The 25,929-nt window shown below is 41.4% G+C and overlaps 1 pseudogene; it reads right to left on the reverse strand.

Moving 5' to 3' along the window:
• Nucleotides 1–25,929, reverse strand: part of LOC149176260 (uncharacterized) — a 134,406-nt pseudogene that overhangs the window by 29,329 nt on the left and 79,148 nt on the right.

Here is a 25,929-nt window from a genome sequence, read left to right on the forward strand (position 1 = left end):
GTTTCTCCTCTTTCTCTTCATGCCGATGCATCTTCAATTCAACGTTATTTGTTTGTTTGTTGTGCTTCAGTTCTTCTAAGGCCTCTTCCATGGCTCACAATTGAAGCTGTAATCGCTCATTTTCCTCTGTCTATTTCTGTAGAGTTTCATACATTATTTCCACCCCTTTTGAAATTTTGAGCATGGTCTCATACATCCATTTTTCTTCCTCTGTCACTGCATGTTCCATTTTTCACACTTGCAATTCACATCGACGCAAAGACCACTCTTATACCACTAATCTAGGTCCGGGTATGACAAAGGACCCTTCCAAGACCTTTTACTTTCGTGATGCATTTAAAAGAACATTAATGAATACATATGCATGTTGTAAATAAGAGGAACATGACAATCGTCAGCACATGAAATAACAAGACGTTGATAATGGAGTTCGTCCAAGACGGACTATGTCTCCTGGCCCCAGTGTCAAGATGGTGTAGGCCATTGCATTAAGTCTTGTCAATAGTGATGATGTACATAAGAGGTGATGTCGCTATCATACAAGGAAATGCCCTCATCTAGGAGTGGCTCCAAGTGATGTTTTGCTATAGGAACTCTCAGTCAAAAAGGTTTCCTATCAGTGTGACATGAAATTCATGCATGATGATAATGAGCATCCCCCAACATGGCATAAAAGGGATCTCAATTAAAACATACATGGCGATAACATGAGTATCTCATCAACATACAAAAAAGGGATCTCGAACAAATCATGACAACAATTACATCACACAAATGATTCTACATCACATCGAATAGAAATCATGAAACAAGTAAGAAACAAGATCCCTCATCAACCATCAAACAAGGATCTGTATAGCACAATGCATCGCAAGAAAGAAGTATGAACACATTGCATATACCTCATATCCAGGGGCCATCTGAATAAAAGGATGTCACGCTACTGAAGCTGGCCGTACCATCAATCCACTGTGTCGAATCTCATGGAATGAATGCTCACATGCTGAATGCTGGCACCTGCACTCCACTTAGAAAAGTGGCCAAAAAATGAAATGAGAAAATGGAAAATATGAACACACCATCAGATTTTTCACGTCGAATAGTGCAAAATCGGCAGTCAAATTTCTAAATTTTGAGAAAATGAAAATCTGGGGCTTAAAGAATCTTTTATATTCACCCTATATTCCGCAAGGATTCCCTCCTCTAGGTCCTCTATAAATCAGCTAATCAAATCAAGAAAGTTACTGTGCCATCAGGTTCGTGTCGTTGAGACGTGTAAGATCGACATAAAGTTTTTCCAATTTGGACACTGCAAAAATTTCACCCTCCTAGAAATTTCGCTCAGTCATGATTCCACCTGCAATAAATTAATTAAAAAAAATCCACCTCGATTTTCATGCCCATTCTCTTCTGCTCCTCCATCCTTGGCTCACTGGCCAAATGCTAGGTTTATAAGAAATTTTTGGGTGGATTTATCAAAACAAAACCGTTTGGTGGATTGGTTAGAAATCTGAATTTGGTGGAGGAGGTCAAGTGGTCAAACCCCAACTCCTCCACATTAATACAACCTTCGATTAAAAAACCCGTAAATACATTTTTGTTGGGGGTCAGGTTCGCGTTGTGCATCCTGCCCCAAATCCTTCGCAATTCGATGCATTTTTTTTGGAATGGTTGTTGGGCGTATTTAATATTTAGTCATTGCATTTTGGGTTGGTTGTTTCATGGGTTTGGCTGCCCATGGTGCGGTCCGGCCATGTGGCTGGGCATGTTCGATTCCCGCCGGCCCATTACTATCTAGACATGTATGGCATATGGCTATGTCATGGAGAGGTGTGGGGTGGTGGCCCACCACCACCCATTTTTTATATATTTATTAATTTTTAATACTAATGAGCCTTTTTTCGAAAATTTCAAAATTTGACCGAAGGAGTCAAATTAAACGGGCCACAAATTTGCCAAGAATCTGTCCCAGGTCGGCCGGAATTCAATGACCAGATTTTGTCCGAATTGTGGCCACCTTAAGCCTGCCCAATCAGCAATAGTCAACCAAAATTTGACTACCTCTATCTTCCTCATCCAAACTCGGATTGATGAATCGTTCACACCACTGTGATTAGGACAACGAGATCTACACTCTAGTCCTAGTTCAAAAGAATTTTGATCACTTTGATATTTGAGCTTCCATAAGCCTTCTTTGTCCTATGTGTGTCTCTCAAGGCACCTCGATCAGTTAGTGCATTGATCATCTCATTCAGGAAGTGTGTACCATGATCACTCATCAAGATCCTTAGACATACAAATCACGTCTGTACATGCTCAAATAGGAACTTCGTGGCCATCGCGCCTATGCAATCCTTCATTGGCTGCGCTTTTGCCCAACGAGTCAAATACTTCATCTTAGTGATAATGTACCTTTCTCTTGTCTTCCCTTGTGGCTAAATGGGTCGTGCAAAATCTGTCGCCCACTTCTTAAAGGGTTGCAACATCATTTGTGGATTCAAAGGAATTTCATCCCTCTGTGATGGCCTACCTGTTCTTTGACATACATCACATGCCTTGAAATGTACATTTGAATTCCGTTGAAGGGTTGGCCACCGCAAACCTGTGCATAAAATATTTTATATGGTTGCACTCCCTGCATAATGTCCTCGCACAACACCCCCATGAGCATCCTTGAGGATGTTGCTTCTCTCGAACTCAAGTACATACCATCACAATATCTCATCAGTACCCATTTTGTACAGATGCCCATCAATGACAGAGAAATCTGCCACGCACACCAATGATTCCTTATTTTTCTAGATAGTGTATCCTTATGGTGTCGTTCATGTAGTTAGGAAGTGTATTATATCCTCAAAATGACCATCAGCGACACACACTGCAAATAGCTACACATCAAACAATTCTTCATCTAAGTTAGTAGGTTCCTCCCCTATTTCAATGTGCGACAGGTGATATGATCCTGCTTTCAATCGTCCTGGCTTCACAATAACTTCAAAATCATAGTCTTGGAACAATAAGAGCCATCGCCAGATTATTCCCCCCAACATAGGCTTATTGACCAGGTACTTCAACATGGAGTGATCTGTATACATCTTAAAATGGCCTCCTAGCAAGTAGTTCCAGTACTTCTTGAGCACATACACCATAGCTAGCCCCTCGCGTTCAATGGTAGTATAGTTACTTTCTTCTTTGGATAATCTGTGGCTTGCGAATGCCATAGGGTGGTCCAAGACTTCTCCGCCAGTGTGGGTTAGTACTGCTCCCAGCGCTATACATGACGCGTCGACATGTACATGGAACTCTTTCTTCCAATCCAGGAAAACAAGAATCGACACGGTAACCATATTTTCATTCAATATATCCAAGCTCTTCTTACAGTCATCGTTCCAGTAGAATGTGACATCCTTCTTCAACAATTTTTCCATAGGCACGGTGATCTGGGCATAACTTTTGATAAACTTTCTGTAATATCCCATATGTCCCAGAGTAGCGCGCAACTGTTTCCCACTCCTCAGTACTTCCAAGTTCAGTATCAGTGCAATCTTTACAGAGTCTACCATCAGTCCTTGTCTACAAACCACATGCCCCAATAGGTTCCCAAAAGGAACGCAAAATAGACACTTCTTGAGATTGAGCGCGATCTGGTATCTTTGAAAAGTATCAAGCATCAAGCGCAAGCTTGATACATGGCGCTTAACTAGCCCAAATGCAGTCCATTCATCAAAATATATCTCCAGGAACTTATGAATAAATTCCTTAAATGCTGCAAAAACCACGCGCAAAATGATTGCAGGCGCATTCTTCAATCCAGACAACATTACAGTGTATTGAAAAAAAAACCCCACTTAGTCGCAAAGGTTATCTTGCTCCTTTCCTCCGGCACAATTTTGATTTGGTGGTACCCAGAGAACCCATCAGTGAAGGAATATTCTTCCTTGCTACCTACATTGTCTAACACTTAATCCGTGAACGGAGTCGGGAAAGGATCATGCACACAAGTGTCATTTAGTTTTTTGAGATCCATGCATATCCTTATCTCATCCTTCTGCTTCTTCTCTTGCACCACCATTAGCCTTACCCAATTAGATTCTTCTACAGGCTCAATGGTTCCTACTGCTAGCATCTTGTCTACCTCTAAGCAAACCTTCTCCTTGTATTTCGGATTGAGACGGTAAGGCCTTTGCTTAGCTGGCTTCATGTCAGGCTTTAACGTGATCTTCATCATTCCTAGGTCCCTAATTATTCCTTTTAGATCCGTAAACTTCGTACAGAATAAGTCCTAGTATTCGCAGAGCAATTCAACGACCTTATCCACCTCGCTTCATCCTAGTAGTCTCCAATCTTCACGAATTTGGGTTCTACCTCCGTACCAATATTCACTTGTTTTGTTTTCAATGACATGGTTATGTCAGGGTTCTCAATCTGCAGTCCTTGAACTGCGGAATGACCTTCTATTTCTAGAATGATAATCTTTCGTGGATCGTCGCCAGTTATGTTATCACTCAGGTTGTTCCCTTTGACTCCTAAGGGAATACGGCCGAGGTAACCACAGACCAATCTTTAGATCGCAAGTCCTAGCCTACCTGCAATCAGAGAGGGCTCTCTCTTTAGGATTTAGCTTTGTTTTGATAATGTTTAGGCTAGTTATGATGTACTGAGTTTTGTTTAAAGTTTTGGTTGAATGATGTCTTCTAGCAGCTGAGATGTGATCTTCAGGAGGTTCAATCCATTGGGCAATGGAGTCTGTGATTATGTGTTGTTTGAGGTATTGAGTAAGAGTGATGAAACTGCAGGGCCATATAGATATATCATGAAACAAACTTCAAATGTGAATATGAACTATCTCCAGCCAGTGAGAGGCAACTAAGAATCTTTCACTAAGTTGGTGATGTGGAGAAAGGAAATATCACTCAGGAGCAGATTAGAATTCCTGAACAGTATTTACTATGGGAGATTTAGTATGAAGGTGAGCAACTAAGAATTACACATTCATAACTAATTCTGAAGAAAACATTCATAACAGCATAGATTGAGTTTAGGGTGTTCAATGAACAAATCCCGAACTATTCTTTTTCTGTACTATTAAACCTGTGAAACATAGAGCATGAGTGGATTATGAAAGAACGAAATACATAATAAGATGGTTCAGAAAACTTATTGTGACATGAAACAGCGTAGGAATCCTGTAGCAGCAAGCAAGCACACCACAACACCTCAAACAACTCAGAACTTCAGAAATTCCATTAGCTTCCTGTATTAAAAGTCTGAATTTATAGCATAGTTTCTCCAGAAGAAAAATCAACAACCCCAGCAAGTTCATGCGTGGGGTATATATACAGTCGTTTTACAAAATATCTTAATGCTGAGTCATTTGCTCAATAACTATCTTTACCAACTTTCAAAAATAGCAGATACAAAAGTTATTGTTACTTTAAATGGACAATGAATGACTTTTCAGCTCTGTCAGAAATTCTTTGACTTTTGGAGGCAACTGGGTCGGTTGTGTGCTTCGTATTTATAAGTAATACGCCCTTTGCTACTTTGTCGTCGTGCGGCTATCTCAGCCCCGTCATCTGCATCTGTAGTCATATGCTTTGGTGGTCAAACTGGATTGTTGAGTTGGCCCTTTCAATTGCTTTCCCAGTCAGAGCAAATACGTATTAACTTTCTAAAACTGCTGACTTTGTGATGAAAATACAAAAATATGGTGAACAATCTGTTTTTCACAGCAGTGTTTGTATCATGCCCGTCCACCATTCCTGAGTAGGCAATTGGTGCCTTAATATTATGCCTAAAGTTTCATTTGCCTCAGTATATTTGTAGTAGTTTGGAGGCACTTCAAAAAGATGTCTGATCTCATTCACAATAAAAAACAAATTCTCTAGCTTGTCATAGAGACTCTGCCCAGAAGGAGGCCCTGTTTCCTCTGGGACTGCTGCAGTGATCTTATTTGTGGCATATGTATTGACCCTCTTGGCATAGTTTTCATGAGACAATAACCTTCCTGCACTGGTTACTAAGCTGGGAAGGCCTCTGTTATGCAATGCTGTAATTTTCTCAATGAATCTGTTCACCTCTGTCTGCATTTATTGACACCTTCTGTCCAATGTTTGCACATGATTTCTCAAAGTGAGCACTCTCTTCACTAGTAAAATGGTATCAGTTCTGTTAGTGATACCCATTGCTACCAGCTGAGGGCCAGTACGGTTGTTCAGGACATTGATCATCCTATTGGCTATTTCAGGCATATTGCCTAGAGATGCTCTTGCTCTTTGACTTTCTTTTTGGGCCCTGCCTATTAGATCCATATGCTCATGGATAGTTTCTATATATTGCCACTGGTCTGTAATAGATTGACCAATGTTGGCCCACAGGATCTTCTTAATTTCAACTACAACTTTGTCAAGAGAGAGCTCCTTCTCTAGTTCCTTTATTCTCTTCTCAAGAGCTCTTACCTCTCTTGTTTTTTCAGCTACACTTTGCTTGGATTTATCATATTTTTCCTCAATGGAAGCCAATTTATCCTTGGTTTCTTGCAGCTCAGCCATATGTGCTTCTAAAGCTTCTAGCTCCTTCATCATGTTCTGCATACTTAGGTTGGGTCCCTGATCTGGTGCTGTTGCTGGCGCTGATGTTGAAGGACCAACCTCTGATGTCTGTCCTATGGGAGGAGCTGTTGTAGTAGTAGAAAGTGGCACACCTTGAGTGGATGCAGATGTCTGTGTTGGCTGCATTGGTGCCTCACCTTGTCTTGATTTCAGTGCCACCTCTAGTGCACTCTCTGTTTCCATCAACCTCTTGTATAAACTCAGGAGTAAGGCAACTACATCCTGATCCTTCTTCTGCTCGGCCACTTCTCCAGTTTGAGGGTGAAGGCCAGCTGGCAGCTTGATATGCTTTCTCATAGCTGCTATGTCTTCATCCCTTTTCTTTAATAATGCTTGCACACCCTTAGGGTCCTTTGGATCATGACCCAACTCTATAATGATTTCTTCCAAGGACTTGATTCTGTTGTCCTTGGCCTGAGATGATGCCTTCTCCAATTCCAGTTGAGCAGCGGTGTTGTGTAGAGAATTTTGTAATTGGTGTGCCAGCAGGGTCTTATCAGCTAATGTGGAATATATCATTTCCCCGGTTTGCCTGTGTAGCTCAATTTGATCCAAGGGGTGGATGTCTCTCGCAAAAATTTCCAGATTAGTTCTGATGTAATTGGCAGCTGTTTGAGGTTGCTGCATGGTAGGCCTGAAATGACTAAGAGTCATTTTTTGTTCTTGAATGTCATAGGCAGACATTAATCTCTGCTGATTAGTTGGCGCCATTTTCAGGAGATGGTTGTAGATTTGGTGCTTGAGGGGCTCATTCCTTTTCTTGATGTCAATGAACTATTGCTTGATGCTAGAGTCTGCCTTTGATTTCTGCCTAGAAGAGCTCACCTCTGCCCCATGTGGAATGTCCTGTCCTTGCTGTAAAGAACTGGTCGATGTTTCGATACTAGGAGGGGGCATATTGTCAATTGGCCTCTCTGGCGATTCCTCCTCAGAAAAAGGGTTTAACCTTTGTCTCTTTTCTCCTTGCTGGTCCATAGAGGTAATGAGAGGAGTGTCCTCTTGCCTATCCCTCTTCCTTGTCCTGTCCTCATTAGCAGGTGTTTGTAAAACAGAGGACTCAAGTGTTACCTCCTACCTTGGAGGAATTTGTTCATGTGTTTGCTGTTCTGTGGAGGCAGGTTGTTTGGCCCTGCCTTCCTGCTGCTCTACTTGCTGCTCCACTTGCTGCTCCACATTTGGAGGTGATTCTTCTTGCTGCACTGTTTTGCCTTTAGTCATGTCTGCTGCTGGATTAGCTGTTTTGGCAGGTTGCTGAGGAATGGTGGATGAAGAGGCAGCTTCTCCATGATGCTGAATGCCTGAAGACCAAACATGTCCAAAATATTCCAATTCAACTGCCTTTTCTAAAGTTTTAATGTCTTTCTCTGCTATTTCTTCTTTAGTATAATCTTCCACTAATGTGCCTTTTTTCCACTCTATTTGATTAGCATATTTTTCAACTTCTGGAATGCTAATGTGGTCATATGTAGCAAGCCTATGCTTGATTCTTCTGAGGCTTATGAAATGGTTAGGGTCATAGGGTGCCCAATAGAAGCTTGTCTTGAGTTGGAGGGCTTTTAGCATTTGGTCTGCCTCATCCCAAGCTTCTTCTCTCTTATTAAAGATGAATGGACCCAATTGATGCTTAATTTTCAGTTGTGCCTTCTTGTTTTTGCTATGGAAGTGAATCATATCTGCATTGCCGAACTGCCTGAAGTATTCTAGAGCAAAGAGTCTCATGGGAACATACTTTGGTAGCCTGTATGGTGCTAACTCACAACCATATATCCTGATCACTGTATGGTCTTGGTAAAAGTACCAATCCCCTATGCTATAGTTCTTGGACAGCTGAAGGATTTTCTACATATCATCAGTGAGTCTAGGAGGGGGGGAACTCTGTAGCAGTGACAAGGCTGGATGAATGAATAGGTCAATAAACTCACAGTAGTTGTATGGTGAATAATGAATGTGATGACAGACTGATGTCCAGAATATTACAGATCTTCTGTTTCCCTTTGCATCTAATTTCTTGAGGGAAACAGGGAAGCTGTCAGGCTGATTGTGTAAAAGCAGATGATATATGTAGGAGGTGTACTTGAAAACCCTCTCTCTCCAAGTTCATGAACTGTTCATGAATTTTGTTGGCTATAAATGAGGCATAGTCATACTGGACAGCAGGGGGCTGTCCTGGGGTAAAAATGGATAGTACCACCAGTGTTGTCTCATCTACAAACTCACTGGTCTTGAACCCTAGGATGGAAGATATAATGTCCACCAGTAGTCTCCCTATGTCATTGAACCAGTCATGCAGATAAGGGGGAGGCTGTTGGCGCTGGTACTCTGGGCGCATAAATAATTGACCAATTCTTGTAATTTGTGAGTTGGAGAGCTTGGCACCCTGCTCTAGCAAAAGCTGCATGGAAAGAGGAACCAGTGGCCTTGTAGGTTGGAACTGCAGCATTTGGTTTATGGCTTCAGGAGTAATATGGAACAAGACAGAGCCTGAAGGACTCAGAACAGCTCTTTGATTGGGGTCATATTTTGTGCAGCATTGGTGAATCAAGTCAGGGAATTCATTGACCTGAGGGAGATAGTAAATTGGCAAATTGGATTTCCAGATTCCCAGGAGGTCTATACCATATCTATGCTTCTTTCTCAGCTCAAAAACTGTTTCTATATGGTATGTGTTGCACCTCTCTACAATTTCTCTCATCTGATAGTCTCTGTCAGCAAGGGCTAACCACTCCAGGTTCTTGTGTGGGGCATTTAATGGGGCAATATTCAATGCCACAAGGGTCTCCATGGTCAATCAGTATTTGGAATTATATTTGAAATTGTTTCTTGGGCACATCAATACAGAGCAGTGGATTTTGAATAAGCAGGGCAATTTGCAGAGAGGACGAGGCAAAATTGGGGTAAAACTGAGTCGAAATGCTCCTGGGGGAAACTCAACGAGCAAATACTGGGACTGGGGAATGCTTGTTCTGAGAGCTTGCTTGGCAATGGTTCAGTTTCACCAATGCGGCATAAGCTGTGAATTTGAGGCAATTTGGCAGAATGGGGGATCTCTGTGGGTGAACTTGGGATTATAGTGTGGGAAAGAAACACTGGTGACTGATGGTTCCTGGTAATTACTGTGTTTTCCCTCTTTTCTAGTTTGTTCGGTGAATTATGCAAAAACCAAGGCGCGGAGGGGGAAACTGATAAATACCTGGTGCAATCGGACAATGGTGTTGATAAACAGGCGAATTTCAAGGCGCCAGCAGCAAGGGAGCAGTCTTCAAAGTTGGTGGGTAAGCGACGTAGCAGCTCATGCAGGGGTACAGTGAGTACTTTTTGCAAATAATGCGGAAAACGAGTTTTTTGGGCGAAATAGGGAAAATTTGGCCTTTGGCGCCTTTTATTGGATGACGTCAGCATGACGTCATGGGTGGGGTCGGGTACAGAATGCTGACGTGGCCGCCACTGAGCGAGTCTACGTGGACAGGTGACATGGCAGACAGCTCGGAGCAATGGCGGATGGGGCGGTGATGCGATGCTAAGGCGGCAATGACGCAAGGGTGACGTAGGAATGACGTAAGGTGCAAATAGGAGGGCGGTAAGCGGTAATATTGGACCGCTCATAGTACGGGTGTGGTTTTGGCAGGAGGCCGCCCGACACAACCCAGGAGCGACACGCTTCCAAGCCCTGACGTCACCCTCTGACAAATTTCGGGCACTAATGTTCAGGCGTCGGGGGTGGTCCGATATTGCTGTGGGCCGTCGGATGGGAGGGCCCGGATCCGACGGTCGACGGGCTGCGGAGGTGAGGGATGGATACGGCGGGTCCTAGCAGGGATTTTAATAATATTTTCTTTGTTTTTTGCGGTGAGCGCGCCGAAACAACAACTTTGGAAAAGCGGAAAAAGTGGGTTTTTAACAAGGTTTTATGCAAATAGCGCGGGTAATGCACTATAGTGGGTTTGTAAAGGGGATAAGGGTAGGAATAGGTTATTAAACTAACCAAGTGTTAGTTTAATCCCTAACTTCAAACAAACCAAATATAATAAAACTTCTGATTCTGCTTGATTCTCCAAATATTTGAACATATGGCTATAATGCCAAAGGGGGGGTATTTACATACTTTGTGGGCTTTTTCACAATAGTGATATAGTAGTAGGGGAAAAGGGGAACATAGGGAGTTAAATAATAGGGCTAGGAACCAATGTGAAATGGGGATATGAGAGATTTGGAAGTGAGGAATAGAGAACTAAGTTTGGTGATTAAACTTAGATTTTTTAGAAGTAGATGGGAAATGATTTTACACAAGAAATGTGGCTTCTTTTCGGAGAAGAAAGTTAAAACTTGTCATGAAATTTCCAAGAAGAAATACAAGGAGGATGGTTTAGGAAAGTCCTGAAGTCCTCCATGGGATGTTAGAAAGAGAGTCTTTGGGGGAAAACAAGGGAGTTAGACATGCTTCTATATTTTTCCTTCAAAATGCTGCATAGATACCTTTGCAACTGCCAACATATGCCTTCTTGATTAAGGCCAAAACTGAATAGGATCAGGATTTTGCAACTTCTGGCTACCTACCCAACTTAGAACCTAGCATTTTTTGTTTCTTCAGGGAGGGTGCACTTAGACTTGCAAACCCTCATATGCTCTTTTCTTTTTGTTGCCCTCCTATCTAAATCTACCCTTATATCTTCCAAGGGCCCAGATTAAGCTAGTGGGCTCCTTTCTTTCTCTATCCAGCTAGTCATCTGTCAAGCTTGAACTGTTTGAACAGGTACTCATTACCTACTCTAAAACAAGCAATTTAAAACATGGCATGGCCCAGCTTGAACTGTTGAGCCATCCATCAAGATAGCAGTGGCATTTTGATTGGCCACTTTCCTGGTCTTTCTTTGGGGTTCATTTCAATTCTTTTTTCTTTTGACCAAATCATTTTCTTGCCCTTTGATTATTCTTTTAAGGCATACCCTCTTTACATTTTTTAACTTTTTGCTTTGTTCACCAAAAATGGAACCTTTGTTTCATCAAAGATGATCATTTTTAGCATTTCCACTGTCAATCATGAAATATGAAACCCTATTGGTATAGGAGGCTAACAGTGGCTCCACTTGGGGATGACTTTTCCAGATGAAAAGTCAAGATCAGCAGGTCAGATTGCCTTCTTTTTCCACCCTTCTGCGATTTAACCTTTCCTTTTGTTGAAGACTGAACATCTAAATCCATGAAAGTTAGCTGCAATTCTCATTAAGATGATCTGCTGTGAAATTACAGCCCTGTTTTTTCCTTGCTTCTCTGATTGTTTCTCATCTCCCAGATAGTTTCCAAGTACTTTCTCTCATTTTCCCATGTCAAAGTGAACAATATTCATCAAAATAGTGCAGCACCTTAGGTTTTCTCAAAATTTGCTTTATTTGGAGCTCTATCTATCCGCTGAAAATAAACATACTGAAAATACAAATTTATGTACAATATATAATTTATGCAGGACCTGATCAGAGGGGATCAAAGTAATGCTTGAGCATCCTCCCATTGACTGGGCCTTCCTCAGTGTTTGAGTTGTCCAAGCTCTTTAGAAAATAAGTGTTATTACCTTGTACAGCATAAATTACATAAGGTCCCTTCCATAAGAAATCAAATTTCCCATGTTTTCCTTTGTCCTCCCTCCTGGAATCCCATCTTAGCACTTTGTTTCCTATAGAGAAGTCTTCAGCTTTGGTTCTTTTGTCAAATATTCTTTTGAGCTTTTCTTGCAGTACTTGGGTTCTTTCATAGACTTCCTCCCTTGTTTGCTACAGGTGAATTGTCTGATTGATCCTTCTCTGAATGTCATTTGGCTCAGCTTGTATCTCTTGCAGTAACTTGATTACAGGGACACCTAAAGATGAAGGAAACTTCGCTTCCATTCCATAAACTAGTTCATATGGACTTGTACCAATGGATCTTTTGGTGGTTAGTTTATCTGCCCATAGAGCATTTACTAACTTCTTATGCCAATTCTTTTTGTTTTCTTCCAAAACTTTTTTGATGATGTTGATTAGGCTTTTATTGGAAGACTCAGCTAGGCCATTGCCTTGAGGATAATAAGCTGTGGAATGACCTAAGGTCATATGATATTTGTGGCAAAAGTTGATCATTTTTTTGGACTTGAAAGCGGCAGCATTGTCTGTGATGATTTTGTCTGGACAACCAAATCTGGACAAAATGTTGGTCTCTAGAAATTGTATGATAATGGAGTCATTGGCCTGCCTACAGGGGATAGCCTCTATCCATTTGGTGAAATAGTCTGTAGCAGTCAGAATCCACCTATGCTGGCCAGAAGATGGGGGGTGAATTTCACCAATAAAGTCTAGACCCCATTGCTGGAATGGTCTCTCAGTTGAAACAGGTTTGAGTGGTAAAGGCAACAGCTTTCTCTTCCCTTCAAAGATTTGACATTTGTGACAAGACATTACAAATTTTCTTACATCAGTAAACAAGGAGGGCCAATAAAAAACAGCCCTTAGGATTTTATCAGCTGTGGATTTCCAGTATAATGTCCTCCATAGTCACCTGCATGAAATTCTTTGAGGACATGGTCAGTTTCATCCAATGTCAAGCAATTGAGTAAGATCCCTTCATGATTTCTCCAAAACAAGTCACTGTCAATAATACAAAATTTTGATGCTTTCATTTTCAAGAACCTTTTCTTAGTTCTGGACAACCCTGGAGGAGCTTGCAGGTTTAACAATACAAAACATATATCAATATACCAGGGGGATTGCATAAAGGCTTGGTTGATCTGTGGAGTCGCCATCTCTTGTTCATTGTCCAGTTCATTAATGTCAATGGCTTGGAAATTGGTTTCAGCCATCAACTTGGCTAGACCCTGTCCTTTTATCAGTTTGGTAGGCTTGATTTCCATGTCATATTCTAAGATTTTGGCGATCCATTTGCCCCTCCTACCTTCAATTCCTTCTTGGGTCAAAATGTCTTTCACTACTGCATTTGGGACATAGGAAATGATGTGGGAGTACAGGATATAGATTCTAAAGTCCTTGATTGCTTTCACCAGTGCATAGGCTTGTTTTTCCATGATCTGATATTTCAAGGGAGCATCCCTAAGAGCTCTGCTAAAGAATGCAATAGGTTTTTCACAGCCTTGATCATCTTTCTGTAGTAAAACAACAACAATTGTATGCTCAGAAGCAAAGGAAAAAATGATGAAATCTCTATCAAATCTAGGGCTTGTTAGGACTGGTGTGTTTGTCAATGCTCTTTTAATATCCTCAAAGGCTTGTCTAGCTTCTAAGGTCCATTTGACCTTGGATTCCTTTTTTAGCATGTTGTTTAACAGTCTTGTGAGCTCAGCCAGATTTGGAATGAACCTTCTCAAGAAGTTGATTTTTCCTAGGAAGCTTTGGAGTTCCTTGATGTTTCTTGGATGTGGTACTTGTAGGATGGCTTGAATTCTGTCTGGATCGATCCTAATACCATCTTTTGAGATTATATGTCCTAAGAGTTTACCTTCCTCTAGCCCAAACAATGATTTCTTTGGATTTAAAGATATGCCATATTTTCTACAAATTGTGAAAACTTGCCTCAAGTGTTCTAAATGTTCTTGGTCTGATTTTGAGAAGGCAGTTAGATCATCCAGGTAGACCACTAGAAAATCATGAATTTCCTTGGCGAAGGCTATATCCATTGCTCTTTGGAAAGTAGCCCCTGCATTCTTAAGCCCAAAAGGCATTTTGACATATTTGAAAGTTCCCCAAGGTGTTGTGAAGGCAGTTTTGTCTTGGTCATCTGGGTGTACTAGAATCTGATTGAATCCTGAAAAACCATCTAACAATGAGATCCTAGAGGCTCCCACTACCCTTTGCAGGATATGATCCATTTTTGGTAAGGGGTAATGGTCTTTGAGAGAGACTTTGTTTAAATTTCTTAGGTCAACACACAGTCTGATTTCTCCTGTCTTTTTCCTAGTAGGCACTAGGTTTGAAATCCATTCTGAGAATCTGATTGGAGCAATGATTCCTGCTTGATACATACGTTTCACCTCCTTTTCAATGAGAGGAAGGAGCACAGGGTTCACTCTTCTGAGTTTTTGTTTAAAAGGCTTTTGATTTTCTTTTAAAGGTATAGTGTGATGGATGACTAAGGTATCATAAGACTTGAGGTCCTCATAGCTCCAGGCAAAGACATCTTGGAACTCTTTAAATAACTCAATGTATTTTAGTTTCTGCTCAGGTGGTAATGCTTTGGATAACTTTACCATTTTGGGATTTTCTATAGTCCCAATGTTACAATCTTCTATTTCAGCATTCAATGGTTGCATTTTTGGTTTTCTTGAGATATCATTTGAATCAAACAGATCCTCCAAAGGGGTTAAACCTGTGGGCAAAAAATTATCTTTCAACTCAATTACCTCTGTTTCTGTTTCAGCCAGTTCATCTTCATCTATCTGACCCAACTTTTGTATACTTTCGTTATTGAAGGTGGTAGGGTGCAAAACCAGATTAACTGTTTCAGCTGATATTTTCTGTGTATTGATGTGTGCTTGTGGTTGATCATCTCCAGTGATTGAGTCAATGTTAATGCCAGAGAATTCCTCTTTTAGAGTGAGGAAATTATTTATCTGAGTGTCACTCTCAAAGACTTGCCAGTTTTTGATGTTGTCTGGAACTGCCGGCCTGTGTTTGATTTCAGCAGTAAAAGTATGATTGGGTTTGAAAGGCATCTTACAAGTGCTGGCAAAAGTTGCCAAGCTGTGAGCATGTAGATTGAGTTCTCTGGAAATTTTAGTCAACTGTGATTGTGAGAAGGTCTCAAGTACCTGAATAGCTGCTGCCTTATATGCTCTCAACCTTAGATCATTTGTAGTAAAGTTTCCTTTAATTTTCTGTATGATTAGATCTGAATCCCCTAAGATTGAAACTTTGGTTGCACCCAAATTTTTTATGAGTTTGAGACCTAGCAGAAGGGCCTCATACTCAGCCATGTTGTTTGTACATCGGAAGTTTAACCTATATGCATGACCCTCAGCCTGGTCATTGTGCATATTATGGATCCAGATTCCTACCCCAGCTCCTAACTTGTTTACAGAGCCATCAAATTCTAAGTACCATAAGGTTTCATGTTCAAGACTTGGATTGGGATTTTTAGAGAGTTGAATCATAGGCAGATTTATTTCCTGCAGATTGGTTGATAGATCATGTTCTGTTGTTACCTCAGCTATTCCTATAAACCTTTGGTCTTGTGGAGCATATTGTTCATTAACTTTCTCTGCCTCTGCTGCTATTAATAGTTCAGAATAAGCCTTGCTGCAGATGTCAGCATTGTAGAGGATAAATGAATCCATGTCTGAGTGTATTGAATAGATTGGGAAGTTTTGGGGTTTCTCTTGACTGCTTACCACATATTTCATCAAAGTTTCACGGTATAATCTCTTTGGCTGCCCAAAGACTGAGATGGTTGCATAGGACATATCTAACTACAGAGATCCTTGGAGTTTGGCCCCCCAAGATTTGGACAAGAGCATACCATACTTAGGGGGTATGTCAGCTACCACCACATCCATCAAGATTGTTTTGGTTGGGTATTGGACTAGGGAGACACATAAAACTTTAATCAATCCTAAGCACATGACCTGGCTTGAATCAAATGAGAATAGATCTTTATAAGGTCTTGTGATGTCTAGGTCGAGTTTTTCCATTACAGATTTGGGCATTAAGTTGTGTGAGGCCCGAGAATCAAACATTTCATTATGTAGAACCTTATCATGAATGTTTAAACTGACATAGAAGGGTGGAACCCCTCCTTTTTCTTTTTTTCCATTAACCTCAGGGTCGAACAGCAACTCTGGTTGGTCATCTAGGACATTCACAACATCTTTATTATCTGATACTTGGAGTGACTTGTTAATCTGTTGTCTGTATACTTCATGTTTGGCTAATTTCGATAGAGGAACTGATACCTTGAGCTTACTTATTTCTGTCTCCAAGTTAAAGGGCTTTTCAATTTACATCTTGGCATTAAGTGCAGCAGGTTTTTCCTTTTCAGTTGGGTTATCAATGATCTTTTGTTCATGGTTGGTATGATCTTGAGTAAAATTGGTACCATGTTTGTTTCCAAGGGTGTTATCTGACTTTATTTCTGTTGGATGGAGTGGGACTGGCTGTTTTTCAGATGTCTGTTGTTCTGAAATGTCCTCCACAGTGACTTCTGAGGAGTGTGGGTTTGAATTTCCAGCTGATTGTGGGAAAGTAGTCTTATCATTGATCTTTTTTGGCTGCTTATTGTCCTTTGGTTTAAGAGGTTCAGGTACATCTATCGTTCTGGTCCTTAGTTTATACTGTTTGTGTACCTCATACACAGCTGCATCATAACCTTCCTTGAAATCAAATGATTCTCCTGACTTAGTGTGGTATTGATTGTCATTGTAAACCTCTTGACCTTCTTGTGTTAAGAAGACTTGATGTTCATTGTCCAAACCCATTAGGTTGATGTGAGTGTCCTCATTAGGTTCACTAGATGTTGAAGCCTCAGCATTATTTTCTTGGAAAGGAGGTCTGACATGCTGGTCAGGATCAGTCCTTCCAACATTGGGATTTTGATTCTTTCTAAAGTTTGGGTTTCTAATATTGCTTGTTTGACCTTCCCATGATGATTTTATTTCTATGGTTTCCACCCTGTCCCAAAGTCTATCCATACCTTTGATGATTGCATCTAGCTTTTGCTCAAATGATGAGGGTTCTTCCTTAAAAGTAGTTCTTCTTTCAGTTCTTGCCCGGTTTCTCTTAGCAATCAGATTTGCCTCTACACTCACAGCTATGTTTTGCATGTCTGCCAGGGTTGCAGGAGCTCTTTCTCTTAGTTGATATGCCATGTCAGCATCAAACCCATCAGGGAACTTAATCAATGCCAAATCAGGTGGAGGCCTAAGATTTTGAGGAATGGCATTATAGATAGTGTTGAATCTAGTGCAATAGTCCAAGACAGTTTCTTGAGGGCCTCTCCTTATGGTGTCATATTCAGATAAAATGTGTAGAGGATCCTTTTTCTTTTCCCATCTGTTCAGGAAGGACTGATAAAGAGCACCTGAATCAGGTATAGAATTTGCAGCAAGTGCTCTAAACCAAGTTCTTACTTCACCTGTCAGACTTTGTACAAAAATTTTCATTCTCACATCATCATCATCTATCTCATAGTTTTCAAAGTAATCTTGCATTTTCTTGGTATGTTGTAAGGCAGTGTATGTACTGGTTCCATCAAAATAAGTGATCTTACTTTGGTAGTCCTGAGGCATAGCCCCCGGATTACTAGGTAACTGAAGGGGAGCATAACGATTAGCCATATTTGGAGGAATAAGTGGGACAATGGGTAGAAGGGGAACAACTGGAACAACATGGACAGCAATAGCAGTTTGTGTATTGGGTGTAGACAATATGTTTTGTGAAGTGGATGAGGAAGAGAGGAAGAATGGGTTATATGAGGGTGAACTGATGGTTTAGCAGGGGTGGGGATAAAAATTTGCTGAACTGCCTCAGGGCTAGACTCAGCAGATTCTTCTGGTTCCTTTTGGTTCCTAAGAGTCTTAGGGATCAAATTAGGGTTATCAAAAATAGGTGGAGGATTTGGGTCAGGATTCGACCTGGTATGCCTAGTTCTCTTTTTAGGAGCCAGCTTCTGAACTTGTTTTTGGTAATTTTGAGAATATTTTTAGAATGGTCAAGGGAATGCTTAAATTTTGGAACCACTATCTAGAGCAGACAGCAGTTGACACATTAGTTCGTCCCCAGTGGAGTCGCCAGTTATGTTATCACTCAGGTTGTTCCCTTTGACTCCTAAGGGAATACGGCCGAGGTAACCACAGACCAATCTTTGGATCACAGGTCCTAGCCTACCTGCAATCAGAGAGGGCTCTCTCTTTAGGATTTAGCTTTGTTTTGATAATGTTTAGGCTAGTTATGATGTACTGAATTTTGTTTAAAGTTTTGGTTGAATGATGTCTTCTAGCAGCTGAGATGTGATCTTCAGGAGGTTCAGTCCATTGGGCAATGGAGTCTGTGATTATGTGTTGTTTGAGGTATTGAGTAAGAGTGATGAAACTGCAGGGCCATATAGATATATCATGAAACAAACTTCAAATTGTGAATATGAACTATCTCCAGCCAGTGAGAGGCAACTAAGAATCTTTCACTAAGCTGGTGATGTGGAGAAAGGAAATATCACTCAGGAGCATATTAGAATTCCTGAACAGTATTTACTATGGGAGATTTAGTATGAAGGTGAGCAACTAAGAATTACACATTCATAACTAATTCTGAAGAAAACATTCATAACAGCATAGATTGAGTTTAGGGTGTTCAATGAACAAATCCTGAACTATTCTTTTTCTGTACTATTAAACCTGTGAAACATAGAGCATGAGTGGATTATGAAAGAACGAAATACATAATAAGATGGTTCAGAAAACTTATTGTGACATGAAACAGCGTAGGAATCCTGTAGCAGCAAGCAAGCACACCACAACACCTCAAACAACTCAGAACTTCAGAAATTCCATTAGCTTCCTGTATTAAAAGTCTGAAATTACAGCATAGTTTCTCCAGAAGAAAAATCAACAACCCCAGCAAGTTCATGCGTGGGGGTATATATACAGTCGTTCTACAAAATATCTTAATGCTGAGTCATTTGCTCAATAACTGTCTTTACCAACTTTCAAAAATAGCAGATACAAAAGTTATTGTTACTTTAAATGGACAATGAATGACTTTTCAGCTCTGTCAGAAATTCTTTGACTTTTGGAGGCAACTGGGTCGGTTGGGTGCTTCGTATTGATAAGTAATACGCCCTTTGCTACTTTTTCGTGGTGCGGCTATCTCAGCCCCATCATCTGCATCTGTAGTCATATGCTTTGGTGGTCAAATTGGATTGCTGAGTTGGCCCTTTCAATTGCTTTCCCAGTCAGAGCAAATATGTATTAACTTTCTGAAACTGCTGACTTTGTGATGAAAATACAAAAATATGGTGAACAATCTATTTTTCACAGCAATGTTTGTATCATGCCCGTCCACCATTCCTGAGTAGGCAATTGGTGCCTTAATATTATGCCTAAAGTTTCATCTATCTCAGTATATTTGTAGTAGTTTGGAGGCACTTCAAAAAGATGTCTGATCTCATTCACAATAAAAAACAAATTCTCTAGCTTGTCATAGAGACTCTGCCCAGAAGGAGGCCCTGTTTCCTCTGGGACACTTGCTGCTGCAGTGATCTGATTTGTGGCATATGTATTGACCCTCTTGGCATAGTTTTCATGAGACAGTAACCTTCCTGCACTGGTTACTAAGCTGGGAAGGCCTCTGTTATGCAATGCTGTAATTTTCTCAATGAATCTGTTCACCTCTGTCTACATTTCTAGACACCTTCTGTCCAATGTTTGCACATGATTTCTCAAAGTGAGCACTCTCTTCACTAGTAAAATGGTATCAGTTCTGTTAGTGATACCCATTGCTGCCAGCTGAGGGCCAGTGCGGTTGTTCAGGACATTGATCATCCTATTGGCTATTTCAGGCATATTGCCTAGAGATGCTCTTGCTCTTTGACTTTCTTTTTGCGCCTTGCCTATTAGATCCATATGCTCATGGATAGTTTCTATATATTGCCACTGGTCTGTAATAGATTGACCAATGTTGGCCCACAGGATCTTCTTAATTTCAACTACAACTTTGTCAAGAGAGAGCTCCTTCTCCAGTTCCTTTATTCTCTTCTCAAGAGCTCTTACCTCTCTTGTTTTTTTAGCTACACTTTGCTTGGATTTATCATATTTTTCCTCAATGGCAGCCAATTTATCCTTGGTTTCTTGCAGCTCAGCCATCTGTGCTTCTAAAGCTTCCAGCTCCTTCATCATGTTCTGCATACTTAGGCTGGGTCCCTGATCTGGTGTTGTTGTTGGCGCTGATGTTGAAGGACCAACCTCTGATGTCTGTCCTGTGGGAGGAGCTGTTGTAGTAGTAGAAAGTGGCACACCTTGAGTGGATGCAGATGTCTGTGTTGGCTGCATTGGTGCCTCACCTTGTCTTGATTTCAGTTCCACCTCTAGTGCACTCTCTGTTTCCATCAACCTCTTGTATAAACTCAGGAGTAAGGCAACTACATCCTGATCCTTCTTCTGCTCGGCCACTTCTCCAGTTTGAGGGTGAAGGCGAGCTGGCAGCTTGATATGCTTTCTCATAGCTGCTATGTCTTCATCCCTTTTCTTTAATAATGCTTGCACACCCTTAGGGTCATTTGGATCATGACCCAACTCTATAATGATTTCTTCCAAGGACTTGATTCTGTTGTCCTTGGCCTGAGATGATGCCTTCTCCAATTCCAGTTGAGCAGCGGTGTTGTGTAGAGAATTTTGTAATTGGTGTGCCATCAAGGTCTTATCAGCTAATGTGGAATATATCATTTCCCCGGTTTGCCTGTGTAGCTCAATTTGATCCAAGGGGTGGATGTCTCTGGCAAAAATTTCCAGATTAGTTCTGATGTAATCAGCAGCTGTTTGAGGTTGCTGCATGGTAGGCCTAAAATGACTAGGAGTCATTTTTTGTTCTTGAATGTCATAGGCAGACATTAATCTCTGCTGATTAGTTGGCGCCATTTTCAGGAGATGGTTGTAGATTTGGTGCTTGAGGGGCTCATTCCTTTTCTTGATGTCAATGAATTGCTGCTTGATGCTAGAGTCTGCCTTTGATTTCTGCCTAGAAGAGCTCACCTCTGCCCCATGTGGAATGTCCTGTCCTTGCTGTAAAGAACTGGTTGATGTTTCGATACTAGGAGGGGGCATATTGTCAATTGGCCTCTCTGGAAATTCCTCCTCAGAAAAAGGGTTTAACCTTTGTCTCTTTTCTCCTTGCTGGTCCATAGAGGTAGTGAGAGGAGTGTCCTCTTGCCTATCCCTATTCCTTGTCCTATCCTCATTAGCAGGTGTTTGTAAAACAGAGGACTCAACTGTTACCTCCTGCCTTGGAGGAATTTGTTCATGTGTTTGCTGTTCTGTGGAGGCAATTTGTTTGGCCCTGCCTTCCTGCTGCTCTACTTGCTGCTCCACTTGCTGCTCCACATTTGGAGGTGATTCTTCTTGCTGCACTGTTTTCCTTTAGTCATGTTTGCTGCTGGATTATCTGTTTTGGCAGGTTGCTGAGGAATGGTGGATGAAGAGGAAGCTTCTCCACGATGCTGAATGCCTGAGACCAAACCTGTCCAAAATATTCCAAGTCAACTGCCTTTTCTAAAGTTTTAATGGCTTTCTCTGCTATTTCTTCTTCAGTATAATCTTCCACTAATGTGCCCTTTTTCCACTCTATTTGATTAGCATATTTTTCAACTTTTGGAATGCTAATGTGGTCATATGTAGCAAGCCTATGCTTGATTCTTCTGAGGCTTATAAAATGGTTAGGGTCATAGGTTGCCCAATAGAAGCTTTTCTTGAGCTGGAGGGCTTTTAGCATTTGGTCTGCCTCATCCCAAGCTTCTTGTCTCTTATTAAAGATGAATGGACCCAATTGATGCTTAATTTTCAGCTGTGCCTTCTTGTTTTTGCTATGGAAATGAATCATATCTGCATTGCCGAACTGCCTGAAGTATTCTAGAGCAAAGAGTCTCATGGGAACATACTTTGGTAGCCTGTGTGGTGCTAACTCACAGCCATATATCCTGATCACTGTATGGTCTTGGTAAAAGTACCAATCCCCTATGCTATAGTTCTTGGACAGCTGAAGGATTTTCTGCATATCATTAGTGAGTCTAGGAGGAGGGGAACTCTGCAGCAGTGACAAGGCTGGATGAATGAATAGGTCAATAAACTCACAGTAGTTGTATGGTGAATAATGAATGTGATGACAGATTGATGTCCAGAATATTACAGATCTTCTGTTTCCCTTTGCATCTAATTTCTTGAGGGAGACAGGGAAGCTGCCAGGCTGATTGTGTAAAAGCAGATGATATATGTAGGAGGTGTACTTGAAAACCCTCTCTCTCTCCAAGTTCATGAACTGTTCATGAATTTTGTTGGCTATAAATGAGGCATAGTCATACTGGACAGCAGGGGGTTGTCCTGGGGTAAAAATGGATAGTACCACCAGTGTTGTCTCATCTACAAACTCACTGGTCTTGAACCCTAGGATGGAAGATATAATGTCCACCAGCAGTCCCCCTATGTCATTGAACCAGTCATGCAGATAAGGGGGAGGTTGTAGGGGATGGTACTCTGGGCGCATAAATAATTGACCAATTCTTGTAATTTGTGAGTTGGAGAGCTTGGCACCCTGCTCTAGCAAAAGCTGCATGGAAAGAGGAACCAGTGGCCTTGTAGGTTGGAACTGCAGCATTTGGTTTATGGCTTCAGGAGTAATATGGAACAAGACAGAGCCTGAAGGACTCAGAACAGCTCTTTGATTGGGGTCATAGTTTGTGCAACATTGGTGAATCAAGTCAGGGAATTCATTGACCTGAGGGAGATAGTAAATTGGCAAATTGGATTTCCAGATTCCCAGGAGGTCTGTACCATCTCTATGCTTCTTTCTTAGCTCAAACTGTTTTTATATGGTATGTGTTGCACCTCTCTACAGTTTCTATCATCTGATAGTCTCTGTCAGCAAGGGCTAACCACTCCAGGTTCTTGTGTGGGGCATTTAATGGGGCAATATTCAATGCCACAGGGGTCTCCATGGTCAATCAATATTTGGAATTATATTTGAAATTTTTCTTGGGCACAGCAATACAAAGCAGTGGATTTTGAATAAGCAGGGCAATTTGCAGAGAGGACGAGGAAAAATTGGGGTAAAACTGAGTCGAAATGCTCCTGGGGGAAACTCAACGAGCAAATGCTGGGACTGGGGAATGCTTGTTCAGAGGGCTTGCTTGGCAATGGTTCAGTTTCACCAATGTGGCATAAGCTGTGAATTTGAGGCAATTTGGCAGAATGGGGGATCTCTGTGGGTGAACTTGGGATTACAGTGTGGGAAAGAAACACTGGTGACTGATGGTTCCTGGCAATTACTTTGTTTTCCCTCTTTTCTAGTTTTTTCGGTGAATTATGCAAAAACCAAGGCGCGGAGGGGGAAACTGATAAATACCTGGTGCAATCGGACAATGGTGTTGATAAACAGGAGAATTTCAAGGCGCCAGCAGCAAGGGAGCAGTCTTCAAAGTTGGTGGGTAAGCGACGTAGCAGCTCATGCAGGGGTACAGTGAGTACTTTTGCAAATAATGCAGAAAACGAGTTTTTTGGGCGAAATAAGGAAAATTTGGCCTTTGGCGCCTTTTATTGGATGACGTCAGCATGACGTCATGGGTGGGGTCAGGTATGGAATGATGACGTGGCAGCCAGTGAGCGAGTCTACGTGGACAGGTGACATGGCAGACAGCTCGGAGCAATGGCGGATGGGGCGGTGATGCGATGCTGAGGCGGCAATGACGCAGGGGTGACGTAGGAGTGACATAAGGCGGAAATAGGAGGGCGGTAAGCGGTAATATCAGACCGCTCATAGTACAGGTGTGGTTTTGGCAGGAGGCCGCCCGACACAACCCAGGAGCGACACGCGTCCAAGCCCTGACGTCACCCTCTGACAGATTTCGGGCACTAATGTTCAGGCGTCGGGGGTGGTCCGATATTGCTGTGGGCCGTCGGATGGAAGGGCCCAGATCCGACGGTCGACGGGCTGCGGAGGTGAGGGATGGATATGGCGGGTCCCAGTGGGGATTTTAATAATATTTTCTTTGTTTTTTGCGGTGAGCGCGCTGAAACAACAACTTTGGAAAAGCAGAAAAAGTGGGTTTTTAACAAGGTTTTATGCAAATAGCACGGGTAATGCACTATAGTGGGTTTGTAAAGGGGATAAGGGTAGGAATAGGTTATTAAACTAACCAAGTGTTAGTTTAATCCCTAACTTCAAACAAACCAAATATAATAAAATTTCTGATTCTGCCTGATTCTCCAAATATTTGAACATATGGCTATAATGCCAAAGGGGGGGTATTTACATACTTTGTGGGCTTTTTCACAATAGTGATATAGTAGTAGGGGAAAAGGGGAACATAGGGAGTTAAATAATAGGGTTAGGAACCAATGTGAAATGGGGATATGAGAGATTTGGAAGTGAGGAATAGAGAACTAAGTTTGGTGATTAAACTTAGTTTTTTTAGAAGTAGATGGGAAATGATTTTACACAAGAAATGTGGCTTCTTTTCGGAGAAGAAAGTTAAAACTTGTCATGAAATTTCCAAGAAGAAATACAAGGAGGATGGTTTAGGAAAGTCCTGAAGTCCTCCATGGGATGTTAGAAAGAGAGTCTTTGGGGGAAAAAAAGGGAGTTAGACATGCTTCTATATTTTGCCTTCAAAATGCTGCATAGATACCTTTGCAACTGCCAACATATGCCTTCTTATTAAGGCCAAAACTGAATAGGATCAAGATTCTGCAACTTCTGGCTACCTACCCAACTTAGAACCTAGCATTTTTTGTTTCTTCAGGGAGGGTGCACTTAGACTTTCAAACCCTCATATGATCTTTTCTTTTTGGTGCCCTCCTATCTAATCTACGCTTATATCTTCCAAGGGCCCAGATTAAGCTAGTGGGCTCCTTTCTTTCTCTATCCAGCTAGTCATTTGTCAAGCTTGAACTGTTTGAACAGGTACTCATTACCTACTCTAAAACAAGAAATTTAAAACATGGCATGGCCCCAGCTTGAACTGTTGAGCCATCCATCAAGATAGCAGTGGCATTTTGATTGGCCACTTTCCTGGTCTTTCTTTGGGGTTCATTTCAATTCTTTTTTCTTTTGACCAAATCATTTTCTTGCCCTTTGATTATTCTTTTAAGGCATACCCTCTTTACATTTTTTAACTTTTTGCTTTGTTCACCAAAAATGGAACCTTTGTTTCATCAAAGATGATCATTTTTAGCATTTCCACTGTCAATCATGAAATATGAAACCCTATTGGTATAGGAGGCTAACAGTGACCTCATATAGGTTTCTAGGAAAGTTGTGAGCATAGAAGGGTCCATCTCCGGCTCAGGCTTATCTTTACTTCCTGAGGTGGAGGCCTCAATGAAGCCCCTCTTAGCTTACATGAAGGCTTCACGAGTGCGTTCCAAATCAAACTCAACCTCCTTCGTTAGGGCTTTGCAAACCCATGTATTGTCTTCTTGTTGTTTCCCCTTGTCATCTCCTATCGTGATTCCACTTCTGAGCACTATATTTACATTTGGATCTTCCTTGCGTGGCTCAGACCTCATCATCTACAGGTTCTGAGTCAGCGGAGGTGGTGGCACCCCTTTGTCACGTATCCTAGCTATCAGCATAAGACAGTATTT

The sequence above is a fragment of the Pinus tabuliformis genome, chromosome 4_1, assembly GCF_031772625.1.
Source record: "Pinus tabuliformis cultivar Carrire ecotype Pingquan chromosome 4_1, CPIR1, whole genome shotgun sequence".
NCBI classification, from domain to species: domain Eukaryota; kingdom Viridiplantae; phylum Streptophyta; class Pinopsida; order Pinales; family Pinaceae; genus Pinus; species Pinus tabuliformis.